Below are 12,243 nucleotides of genomic sequence, written 5' to 3'. Positions count from 1 at the left end.
TTTTATTTTATTGTTGAAATTTGATGGTTTTTGGTACTTGGAATTTGAGCTCGATATTATTTCCATAAAATAAATTATTACAAAAGAAACAAAACGCCGAGTGAAGAAATATTACTTTTTTTGTTCCTTCCATAGGTGGTGCTGGTGCCACAGTTAAGAGCAGGATCCCTTTGATATGCGCGAGCGCTGCTGTATTTCGAGTTCATAGCCGGCTATTGTGATGGATAGCACTGATAGTGCAAGTTTTTGACCGTAGAAATGAATTGTGTGCGGCACTCCGTTCTGAGTTGCACAGGTTTAAAGATTGACCTAGTTGACACCAAGCAAGTTTTTGAGAATTATATTTACTGTGTTAACTGCTGGTGGTGTCCCCGTAACATGCACAGGCTTCCTTATAAACCTGTTAACTAATTATAACTTACGGTATACGCATGCGGAAAGGAGACAGTGAGTCACAAAGTGTTAAGCATGGAATTGCAAACTCTTCGTAACTTTCAACACCCAAAATAGAAACACCAGATTTTTCTTGTCCTAAGACCATGAACTATGACTTATAAGAAATGATAAGATTCTTTCGAAATTGAAACGCTGAAAGTTAACGTGGATCATGAATTTAAAGAATAAGTTTGGGGTAAAAACTGTAAACCTAGACTCTGAACAGGAGTCTTAAGCATCACTGAATTATTTTTATGCCATCGAAAAGAATCTTATCCACGCAAAACAAGAGCCGCTGCCTGGCATGCGAGGCGGATGCACAAACGACTGGGGCACTGCTGCGGCCACAGAGTACATATTCATAGATCTGCTGTAAGCGATATATCTCTGCAAAATAGAACAGTACTGCACATGAGAGACATCTCATTTATCAAGGAATATTAAACGAAATGGGCGCATTTCCCTCTCGGGCAGAATAAGCAATCGATCAGGTGATAAAAAAATGCGCAGAGTATAACCAACCCCCTGTTTATAGCCTTTATAGATTACGAGAAAGCGTTTGACTCGGTTGAAACCTCTGCAGTCTTGCAGGCATTGCGGAACCAGGGTGTTGAAGAGCCTTATACATAAAAATACTGGAAGATATGTATAGCCGGTACACAGCTACCATAGCCCTCCGCAAGGTCAGCAAAAAAATTTCAATAAGAAGGGGTGTCAGGCACGAAGGCACCATTTTGGCTGTGCTTTCCACCGCCCCTGCTCTCCCCTGGTCGTGACGTCACGCTGTCACGTGGTCGCGCGCCGCAGCTGCGCCGGAGCGAAGGAACGACCTCCACCGACGGCAGAAAAGTGCTAGCAGTATTGCTTTCGCAGTAAAACCGATAATAAAAAGCAATTCACTAGCGCGCACACCTCGGTTCGAGGACACACCAAAGCTCGAGCGAAGCTGAAGCGTTGTGCGCACGGCCGCAATTTAAACTTAAAAACAATTACGGCTCCTTCTGCACATACAGCAAAGCTTTAGTTCTACAGCTACAGCCTAATTTGAAAAGAAATCACTGACGAAGTGAAAACTGAGGGCAGAAAACAAAAGCTAGAAAGGGGGTTGCCAAGCTCCGCTCATATGACGATACCCCGCACACTTCCGTGAGTGCTCGCAGTAATAAACACAAAAAACGACGGAAATGTGAAATATACCTTGTTGCCATGAGCATCGAGGTATCCTCGCTGCGTGCACAGAGGAACACAACAGTGCATCGGCATTTCACTATTCGGATGAAGTGAGGCCGCCCGTACACGCTTGTGTTTGCCCAATGCATCGGGCAGTGGTTTCGCTTCCCTTTACCGAACAATCATGGCGGACGTAGTTCTCAAGCGCGCAAGAGATGGAAGCTGTGAATTTCGCATATCGTCTATTGGCGAAGCAAATAATTACTGGAGAAATCATTTTTCAGTGCGCATTTTGATTATTGATGGGGGACGTTTAAATTAATATATTAATGTCCCGTTATCACCTAGAATAGTCCCTCAGCGCGCTCTACGGGAAAGTAGATGTCCAGGCGACGTTCATAAACACTGCGGAGACTCTTCGAGTAAATGCGACATGTGCGCTCGGAGGAGCGAAAAATACCTTGAAGAGAAGTTTATTGGACTTATTATTCATACAAAGGGACCATAGTCCCTCACAAAGACAAAAACAACAAGGCAGCGACTAGTGTCGCTCGGTACAAACAAGCTATGAAACAAGAACACGACGGCGACTGCTGTCGCCGTTCACACAAAATCATTCACAGCACAGAATGTTCAAAGGGTCCATAATGTCCAGGGATCGCGGGGGGAAGCATGCTCACTAAATACGATGAACGCGCACTGACACCGCGCACCACACAATAAGGCAGGAGCCGCACCGTCACGCGGCCCCCGCTGGCGGCGATGAAGCGGGTGCAATGCCAGTGAAAACGTGTGGCCTATACTGTGTTTGTACTGTAGTGGTATACTTAGAGCGCTTAAATGCCATGATAAAAAACGCACCTCGATGCATCCAATGAGTCTGCAGTCGATGAAAGAACAAATTATTGGCTGTGCTCCCAATAATTGAACGCGCTTTTCTTCCATTTCGCTTAGCCCTTAATGCAGTCCTGTTACTCAGAACACAACTAGCGATTAAAAATAACAAGAAAAAAATTGGCTGTGGCTTAGCTAAGGTTAAGCTATAGTGCCTAGAATATACTACCCACTGAATTAAAGCAGTGAGCCAATCACTCATTAAAATGATGAGTGTCCAGGCAACTGCTCCTCACTGCGCACTCAAATGTTGAGAAAGTGAGGGAACCACACAAAGATTTGAAGAATTGTAGCTACTCTGCAAGCCTTGACCCCTACAAGGCTAACAAGTGGAAAATCATTTAAAGTGGAGCCAATATATGCCAGACACTGCCTCAGAAAAACTTGGTTCTTGTGCAGTAAACACCAAATCACCAATTGTCACAACACAAGATTGAGATGCACAGGCTTCTTATCATTGCTTGGGCAGCAGCTGACAATTTGCAGAGAAGCAGGGCTAGTTTGTGCATCTAGTATATTCTAGGCACTATAGTTAAGCCTGGATATCTCGAAGCGAAAAGCTGCGGCAAGGCGGAGGAGGAGCCGAGGGTGTAGTGATGCTGCCTTACAAGGTTGCTATCGCACTTGCAGCTGCGGATCCAGCGTCCCGAGTCATTATCACCGACTCAAGGGAAGCTTGCCGCAATTTTGAACAGGGCCAAATTCCAGATCGTGCTTTCCAAATTTTACACAGATGTGAGTACCGGGATTTCCCAACCCGACGCACCATCATCTGGGGCCCAGCACATGCGGGGATAGAGGGAAATAAGGTAGCGGACACTACCGCCCGCGCGCTTAACCACCGGGCATCGCCTCTCTCGCCACCTGATCCGGCTAGTGATTTTAATCCGGCTGTTACTTTTCGGGAGATCTCTCTCATATATCAAAACGCTCACGGCCGATACCCACCCCCCTGTAAATGCCTCAATAAAGCAGAGGAGCGTTGGCTACTTCGCCTCTACACCAACACGGTACTGTGCCCGGCAGTGCTCAAACATTTCAATTCGGCCTTTTCGGGCGAGTGTCCACACTGTGGGGAAGGGTTTGCGGACACGTATCACATGGTGTGGGCATGCCCTGCCAATCCTGCTTTCCCACCCCACCCCCACCCCACCAGAGAGGACTGGGAGGCTGCCCTGCTCGGCTGCTCAACTCTCCAGGACCAACGAGCCCTGGTGACAAGAGCCCGGGCCGCCGCGGAGGCCACAGGGGTCCCGGACTAGGGATCCCTCCTAGTGATTGTGAGGGCCGGGCCCTTCAGGCACGGTACAAGCAATACCTCTGTATATAGTATAAATAAATGTTTTACGCCACCACCACCACCATAGACATGTACTGTGGTGTGCATTCCTTTCGGGTGTACACCAAGATATGAGAGACAGGCATTTGCTTTCCTTAAAAGCAATTTTCATTTCATTTTCCTTAGAGCTCTTACGGCGCCATTCGGTATCCACCCAGATATGAGACAGGCATCGTTTCCTTTCCTTAAACCTTTTCATTTTCCTTCCCTTACGGCGCAGTTCAGGTGTCAAACGAGATATGTTTTTTTTCCTGGCGCACTGCTGGTCTTTCATTTATTTTTTTTATTTGTGCCGCTTGTGACGTCACGCTTTTCGGGTGTACACCAAGATATGAGGGACAGGCATTTGCTTTCCTTAAAAGCCATTTTCATTTCATTTCATTTTCCTTAAGGTTTTCTTTTATGGAGGTCTAAGGTCCCAAAGCAACTCTGGCTATGAGGGACGCCGTAGTGAAGGGCTCCGGAAATTTCGACCACCTGGGGTTCCTTAACGTGCACTGACATCGCACAGTACACGGGCCTCTAGAATTTCGCCTCCATCGAAATTCAGCCGCCGCGGCCGGGATCGAACCCGCGTCTTTCGGGCCAGCTGCCTAAAGCCCGCGGTTCGAGCATCAACCAAAATATCAGAGAGACAGGCGTCGTTTCCTTTCCTTAAAATCAATTTTCTTAATCATTTTCCTTCCCTTAGGGCGCGGTTCGGGTGTCCACCGAGATATGACGGTTTCCTGGCGCACTGTTTGTCTTTTATTTACGTTTTTTTATTTGTGATATTTTGTTTCCATTTCTTTTTTTTATTTTCGTTCCTGTGCTCATTTTTATTCTTTCTTTTTAATAGGAGTCTGCGGCCACCTGCGCTGCTGTGCGTGACCTCAGTCGGTTTCGCGCATGCGCAGAATATGGCTTTTGCAGCATATCCGTCATACGGGAAGCTCGGCTGCGACCCTCGTAGTGAAGCTTTTCGCTTCAAAAACCCACGGAAAAAGCTTAAAATTTGGTTTTTGAGAAACGGAAATGGCGCAATAATTTTCGCACATCTCGGTAAAATAAGAACCGCACCGTAAGGGTAGGAAGGAAGGCGGGAGTGAAAGAATGAAAAAAAATCGCTTTGGCTTAGCTTGGTTAAGCCCGGTATCCGTACCTACGCCATGGTTCAGCTGGTAGTGTAGCTGGTGGTGGTGCTTGTGGTTAGACTTGTGGTGATGCATCGGTTATCGAATCCAATCTAATCTAATCTAATCCAATCCAGTCCAGTCCAATCCAGTCCGGTCAGGCCGCCGTTCATGTGCACCGCCGTCGCACACGCACGGCGCTAGATGGTCGCCCAGCTCTTCGGCGTGACGTTACAACACCTGTGGCGCTCCTGGCGGAGAGAGCGGCAGTTAGGGCGCCGTTCATGTGTACCGCCGTCGCACAAGGACGGCTCGAGATGGTCGCCCAGCTCTTCGGCGTGACGTCACAACACCTGTGGCGCTCCTGGCGGAGAGAGCGGGAGTTAGGCCGCCGTTCATGTGCACCGCCGTCGCACACGGACGGCGCGAGATGGTCGCCCAGCTCTTCGGCGTGACGTCACACAGAGGTCATGCGAAAGGTCATTTCATGTGCACCGCTGTCGCACCGCAAAGGCTTGGAAGTGAAAGTAGTATTGCTTTCGCAATAAAAATTGGCGGGGGCTTAGCTTTGGTTAAGCCTGGTAGGTTGCGAAAGCCAGCGCAGCGCCTCTGAAGGCCGGTTCACATGCAAGCGACTGAGCGATTGAGCGGCGCGTCGCAGCGAAAATTTCCAACTTGTTGAAACCTCGCCGCTCGTCGCAGCGACGACTCAAGACAGGTTTTTCCGCCGCAGCGACAGGATTCGCTAGCATTTTCGCTGGCATGTGAAACAGGCTTAACGGAAGGAACGCGGCGCGCCGCGTCTAAAGAAGGAACGCAGTGCGCCGCGTCTACAGGTCACGCGTCGCTACTGGCCACCGCTGCGCGACGACTCGACTTGGTAGCCCATCTCTCACCCTGGTATGGCGTCAGAGGTCATTCTAAAGGTCAAATGTGGCTGCCGGCCGCCGCTACGCGAAAGGCCGTTCATGAGCGTAGCATTGCTTTCGCAATAAAATAATTGACAGTGGCTTAGCTCTGGTTAAGCCTGGATTACAAGCGAAAAGCTTCAGTTACGCTTCGTTTGACGTCATGGCATTCGCAGTTGGCGCACAATGCACTGGGAACACCACGATAACGGTGGAGGCTTTCGGCCGTCCACACATTGCCTGTGCGGAGGCCGAGGAGGGGACGGTAATCGGCGCGGTTAAAGTTCAGGGGGCACTTTGGCTCTATAAAGTGCTGCAAGGCGAAAGCGTTTCCTGGCGCACTGCTTTTTTTATTTTCCAGTTTTTTTTTCATTTCATTTTTGTTTTTGGTTTTGTTTTTCTTCTTACTGTTTATTGATTTTTCTTTCAATTTTTTATTCGTATTTTTTCTTTTCATTTTTATTTCTGTTTATTGTCTTATTTTTGTTGTTTTTATATTTTTCCCTTTTTATTTTTATTCCCGCTGTTTTGTTTTTCATGGTTTTTATTTTTTCTTATTCTGGTTTTTTACTCCTTTAATTTCATTTATGAGAGCCATGCATTCACTAGACGCGCCTTTATTCATGCTCGAACCTTGAGCAATCGTGGCGGAGTTGTAGCATCTCGGCTTTAAATGCCAAAAGCTCTGGTTCGATTCCCAGACTCGACGTTTTTTCAAGCAGCGCGCGGCTGCTTCGAAAGGTCGAACGGTGGCGAGGGGGAGTAGCGCTCGCAGCGGTAGCGGCTGCACACATGCGCAGTAGCGCGCGGCCACCTGCGCCGCGTGTGACGTCACTCGATTTTGTGCATACGCAGAACTGGCAAATCTGTGCACCGGCCACGGCTTACGCGAAGCTCCGACCCTCGTAGTGAAGCTTTTAGCTTCAGAATCTTAGGGCACTGACGTCACGTGGAGGAATGCGAAAGCATGCGTTTTGAGGAAAGGGCGCAGTAGCGCTCAAATCTCGACATCTCGGTGGACACCTCGATTGCGCCTTAAAGCATATGCACCTGAACGTGCATGCGTAATCGGTCCGAACCCGTGTCGCAAGCCTTCACATCTCGGCATCTCAGTTGACACCTCAACCGCACCTTAAAGGAAAATATAGTCCCACAAAGCATGCAATTTAGGGTGCATATGTCATTGGTCCGCAGCCAGCAGCCATGTCGCAAGCTAGCCTCTAACTTGACTAAAACACGTAAGCTATACGCAAAGATACGGTACGACGAGCGGTTGTTGAAAATTTTGGTGAACGTTTTTGGGAATATTGCCACCTCTTTTAGCTCAACCAGTGAGGACATCGCTGGGATTTCGTGAGCTCCTGCGATATCTGCTGCTCAAAAAAGTGCCATCCCTTCGGCGGACGGGGTTTTCCGCCGCAGGTCTCTCTTTCTCTCTATGTCTGTATATGTATTATTACTTCTTTCTGCTGCGTGAAATTTTGCGTCGTCTTGTCAGGTCATCTCGCACGCCAGCGACCCGGGTTTGATTCCCAACTAGTCCCCATTTTCTTTTATTGCGAAAACAATACATAAAGAACACCTTACAGGAAGCAGCCACAAAATTACGCACGGACCATCGGACTGTCTTGCTCCCGAGAGAAGTCCGAACTCTTCCTCATCCGGCCTAAGAACCACCGCTGCCCCATTTCCATTGAACTGAATGGTGACCCGGTCCCTAAGGTTGGCACCCTCCGTGAATTGGGCCTGCACATCCAGAACGATGGCAAAAACACCACCACCCTCAAGAAACTAAAGCAGGTTGTAGGCGCGATATCGCACCTCATCCGCAGGGTTTCGGGACGTCATAGAGGCATGAATAGCGCGACCTATGTCGCCTCATTCACGCCTTTGTCCTCAGCCGTGGGCTGTACGCTACCCCATACTTACAACTATCCAACATGACAAACGCTTTGAATGCTTTGATTCGCAAGGCATTCAAGGTAGCACTTTATTATGCGAAGCATATTACGAGAGCTACACTACAGCCCGTCGAGCGCGGCGGTGGAGCTACCATTGACCTTTAGCGTGACCACGTGACACCACGTGACAACATGACGTTACAGCAGAGGAGAGATGGGCTGCCGACTCGCGCGGTCGGCCGCGGCGGTGGAAGCTCCACATCAGAGGCGCGGCGGCTGACCACATGACAACATGACGTCACAGCAGAGGAGAGATGGGCTGCCGGCTCGCGCGGTCGGCCGCGGCGGTGGAGGCTCCACATCAGAGGCGCTGCAGCTGACCACGTGACGCTACAGCAGCGGTATAAAGCTGAGCTTGCCTCGCTCTCCGGGCACTTACGAGGCGGCCAGGTGTTGGGATGCCCCCTAGAAGCAGGGCTGATTTGAACGAGAAGCGAAAGCTTCAGCGTGCCACAGAGACCGATGAAGAGCGGGATGAACGTCAACCAAGGAAAGCCATGTATTACCAAGCCTAGCCATCAATATGCTTCGCATCTGACTAGGCTTAACCTTAGCTAAGCCTCAGCCATTTTTTCTTCCCCTCAACACACCCACCGACAGATTACTAGGCCTGGGCCTCCACAACACGATCGGGGAACTGGTGGAGGCCCACCGACAGGCCCAATACATCAGGCTCACACAAACCTCCACAGGTCGGTATATACTGGACTCCCTCGGAATCAAAATACCGGCCAACGACCCAACCCTCCTCGCCATCCCACGACCCCCTTCACCGGGAGCTCCTCATCAGGCCGCTCCCGAGGAATATGCACCGTCCCACCATGAGCAGCGACGCAGAGCCCGTGCGAAGGCATTCCATCGAGCGTACGGCTCCGAGAGAGAGAGAGAGAGAGAGAGAAACAACTTTATTGCCATAGATTGGCGGGATTTAGGGCAGGTGGGCTTGGTGTGGCCCCCAGGTGGGGGCGACTTCCTGGGCCCACGAAATGAGTGCCAGTTGGATGCTCTTGTCTGGCCTTCTGAGGAGTTGGTTCCATCCGTCTTCGGAGGGAGCTGGCAGTAAGGTTCGAGGGGGCGGATTTCCCGCGCAACCCCAGAGGATGTGAGCCTGGGTGGCGATTTCTCCCTGGTAACAATTTTGGCAGACGGGGTCGTATTCCCCGTCTGTGATGAGTGAAAGTCTAGAATGGCTAAGGATGGAGTGTGTCTGCAACCTGCGGAGTAAGGTGGCTTGCGCTCGATTCAAGTCGGGGTGTGGAGGCGGGAACTGGCGTCTCATCTCTCTGTAGAGGTTGGTAATTTCGGCAAAGCTCTGGGGAGCCTCGGCAAGAGCGTCTGGGTCCGTGGGGCCGGCCGCCCGGTTGGTTAGTCCTCGGGCTAGTCGGTCGACCCCTTCGTTTCCAGAGTTTCCCGCGTGGGCGGGTACCCAGACCAGATTGATCTTATGGTCGGGAGTGCAGCCGCGAAGGATGCGTGCAGCGGGGTGGCAGATAAAACCTGCCGAGTAATTTTGTATCGCTCTTTTGGAGTCGCTGAGGACTGTGCGCGTACGTGGGTCAACGATGGCCAGCGCGATGGCGGTTTCTTCTGCCGCTGTCGGAGAGTGAGCTACTACTGTGGCGGCGGTGACGATAGTAGATTGTGGCGTGGTTGCACAAGCCACGTATGTGTTTGCACTTTGCCGTGCAGCATCTACGTATATTGCGTGTTCGTCGGCAAGGTATGTGGCGTCTAGTGCTTGGGCTTTCAGCTGACGGCGCGTATCATGGCGCCCAGGTAGCATGTTTTTGGGGATTGGTTTTATAATAGGCGGCTATAGACCCCTATCGGAATGGGCGTCGTGGGGTGGACGTCGCCTATGGGGTTGATGTTGAGACGGTCAAGTATGAGCCGCCCGTGTTTAGTGCGTGAGAGGCGGTGGATTTGGGCGGTCTTGTGTGCCTCTATGAGTTCTGTGAGCGTGTTGTAGATGCCGAGTTGGAGAAGGTGCTGTGTGCTGGCGTACTGAGGTAGCCCCAGTGCCGGAAGGACGAGGAAGCTGTGAACAACATTATACGTTCAGCGTACAAAGTACGGCTCCGAGCCGGACGCCGTATGAGTGGACGCTGCCTGCACTGGTGATGAAGCGACAGCAGCTGTGGTGGACTCCTCTTTATCCGCCCTCCTCACACTACCTCTCCCTCCAGACATCACCCCAGAGGCTGCAGAAGAAGCCGCCATTGCACTTGCTATCACCCGCACGGAAGCCCGGTACATTTTAAGTGACTCTAAAACTGCGATTCTAAATTTTGCTCGAGGCCGAGTCCGTGTCCCTGCTTTTGGCATACTGGACTCGCCCGATGCACCCGCGCCCCGCCAAGTGGAGCTGATATGGGTGCCCGCGCACTCCGGGAATCCCGGAAACGAGGCCACCAACCTGTCAGCCAGAGGTTCTTTAAACCGGGCTCAGGTGGCCTCGGATCGGGGATTCACGAAGGAGCGCATGCACTCATTCAGCGAGCTGACATAGGCCTACAGAGCCTCACGCCAGCTCTACCCCACGCCCCACTCCACCGTTTATAAAGCTTTTTTGAAAAGGATCTATAAACGATGCCCCACTCCTCCCTTGATAACAAACAAGCAGCACTCAGGCGCACACTACAGACACACACACTCCCTTCACCCCTTACCCTAGCACTCTATCATCCCTCCTTCCCCACTCCAGCATGCGCCCTATGCCCAGAACCCTTCGCCTCTTCCCTCCACATACTTTCCCTCTGCCCGGCGGACCCTCCCCCGCGGGACCTAGAGAACCTCAAGACCTGAGAGGACTGGGAGACCCGAGCGGACCATTGCCACCGGCCGGGCTGCCAGTGTTGTGGACCTTAGGAACATGAACAATTGATTGCAGTGGGGTCGTGCGGAGACCCTGGGGCGTGCCCCGAATTCCTGTTACAATAAAGTTTCTCTCTCTCTCTCCCTAACGGCCTTTCGCGTAGGGGCGGTCGGTAGCCACGTTTGACCTTTAGCTTGGCCTCTGACGTAGCAACCGTTGCGGTGGGAACCTGAACCGCACCGTACAAGAAGGGAGGCCGTAGTGAAGAAAATGAAAATTGTATTTGAGGAAATGAAATTACGCAGTAACTGTCTCGCATCTCTCGGTGGACACCCGTCATCCGTTTGCATAGGAAGGGAGGAAGTGGGAGTGAAAGAAGGAACACAAAGAGGGCCTGTAGTGAACGAAAGGAATTATAGGAAAGAAAATTGTCGTGTTCGTCGACCAAGCTACGCAAGGCCGCTTCAGCAGCCCTTGCCTCCTCCGCGCATACTCGCCGGCCGCTTCTAAGAAACAAGCGCGGGCCGGCCGCTCCCGCAAAAACTAGCAGGCGTCTCCCCCGACGACATCTGACCCCTACAGTCCCGTCGACTGACGCATTCCCCATTCCCTTACCGTGACCGTCTGCATTCCCACAGCACAGGAAGTGCTTTCGTTCACACTCTCCCCTCTCTCTCCCCCTCACTGCAATAAACCTCCAGTCTCCACCCAGCAACTGTGTTGAGAGGTTCCTCGCATGCGGTGCTCCCACGCCCCGAACTAACGCAACCATTAACACTGGCGACGAGAAGCAGGATCTAGAACGTACGCAGTTCGAAGTGTCGCCGATGGCTACTGGAGGACTACACGGTGGCATCGAGCCTTTTAAGGGTAAGAATTGGTCATCATGGATTCTGCGCCTCACCTACTTCGTGGCAAACGATGTCTCCGACGAAGCAAAGAAGCGCGCGCTCCTCCTGTCGCTATGCGGAGCCGACACCTTCGAGACTGCCTGCGCGATGGTCGCACCGAAGACTCCTGGAGAAGTCAGCTATGAAGATCTGGTCACGCTTCTCCAGAAGCACTTCGATCCCAGACCTGTACAGCCGGTACGCTTTCCAGCGACGTGACCAACTGCCGGAGAAATCGATCAGCAGCTACGTCGCAGCCCTCAGAGGTTTGACAGCCGATTGCAACTTTGGGGTGCTAACGACAACGTCTGCAACATCGACGCCTCCGACAGAAAGCCATACAGCCGTCGTAACGAACCCCACCATGCTGTCCCAAGACGTCATGCTTCGCGACAAGTTTGTGTGCGGGATCCGCGACCAACACCTCCAGCAGAGACTGTTCGCGGAGAAAGACTTGACGTTTCAACGTGCTTTGGACCTAGCACTGTCATCAGAAAGTGCGTCAAGGCAGCATCGAGGACTCAAGGGAGCGACGAGCTCCGCAGAAGTGCACAAGACTTCCCAACCCACAAGAGAATGCAAAAACGCACCACAGCAACGGCGTTGCTATCGATGTGACAGCTGGCACGAGGCTGCTACCTGCACGTTCAGGACGGCGCAATGCCGCTTTTGTTCCAAGAAGGGTCACATCGAGAACGCTTGCATCACTCGGAAGAAGA

The sequence above is a fragment of the Amblyomma mixtum genome, chromosome 6 (assembly GCF_055824585.1).
Source record: "Amblyomma mixtum isolate Tamu chromosome 6, ASM5582458v1, whole genome shotgun sequence".
In the NCBI taxonomy this organism is placed as follows: domain Eukaryota; kingdom Metazoa; phylum Arthropoda; class Arachnida; order Ixodida; family Ixodidae; genus Amblyomma; species Amblyomma mixtum.
Note: the sequence above shows the minus strand (reverse complement) of the source record.